Source organism: Adiantum capillus-veneris, chromosome 7 (assembly GCF_014529385.1).
Source record: "Adiantum capillus-veneris isolate H3 chromosome 7, ASM1452938v2, whole genome shotgun sequence".
Classification (NCBI taxonomy): Eukaryota; Viridiplantae; Streptophyta; class Polypodiopsida; order Polypodiales; family Pteridaceae; genus Adiantum; species Adiantum capillus-veneris.
In genome coordinates this window covers 67,258,225-67,259,196 of record NC_140937.1, presented here as the reverse complement: position 1 = coordinate 67,259,196, position 972 = coordinate 67,258,225, and positions in this window count along the sequence as shown.

Sequence of the window (972 nt, the reverse complement as noted above, 5' to 3'; positions counted from 1 at the left end):
GGGTCTCAACCAACCTCTCAAGGGCCCTCCACACCATTGTCGATGTGGTATTTGATTTTGATTACATAAATGGACAGTGCACACATGCAATACCTCGTGAAAACTCTACTAACTCAAAAGGAGGATGTCACCTTAGTAGATGAAGCACCTCCAGGGTTGATTGATACACCTTTGGATCCGTCTCGATGCGGGATTGCGTATGGCCACCAAGGGGTAGATATGGGGCTGAATTGCGCTCCCAATGTGAGGAATGAAGGGCTTAAAACACAGATCTTGATGATGTAGATAGGGTTGCTCTGCACCTCTTGCTAGCGCTTTCTCATTTGATACCAATTGATGGATTAACAAGCTTAGATAGGGCAAAACCTCTGTGAAATTCATTAAAGATAAATCATTAAAATGATTTATTAATGACCAAGGTTAGTTTCTGGGTGAAACTGTTGCACATCTACCCACCCAAAATCCGATTGATGTAGGAATGGCTCGTTGGATTCCTCTAACCTAAAACTACATGCATGGCATGCTAGATGCCCACCGTAGTGTAATACATCTGTCAAAAAGCTTGTACAGTCCATTTATACAAGAGGGTTCCAACATCAAAAACCTAATCTAATGGACTCTTTCGGACATGTAGGTCCTTTGAACAAGCTCACAAAGTTGCATGTACTAATCCTCCTAGGATTTCAGACACTCCTATCTAGGGATAGGTGGAAAAATGGCTCTAGAAGTCGATGAAGCATGCCCATGTGGCACACAGAACCATGTGCATGTGACAGATTGCATATCTTCTAAATGCCTGACTTATGAATAAATGAATTAATTTACTAGATGATTAACGAATGGCTAAGGATATTACATTTAAAACTTAAGGAATGTGACTTTGAAAGGAAGAGGGGGGGGGGGGGGGGGGGGGGGGGGGGGGGGGGGGGGGGGGGGGGGGTGGGGGGGGGGGGGGGGGGGGGGGGGGTGGGG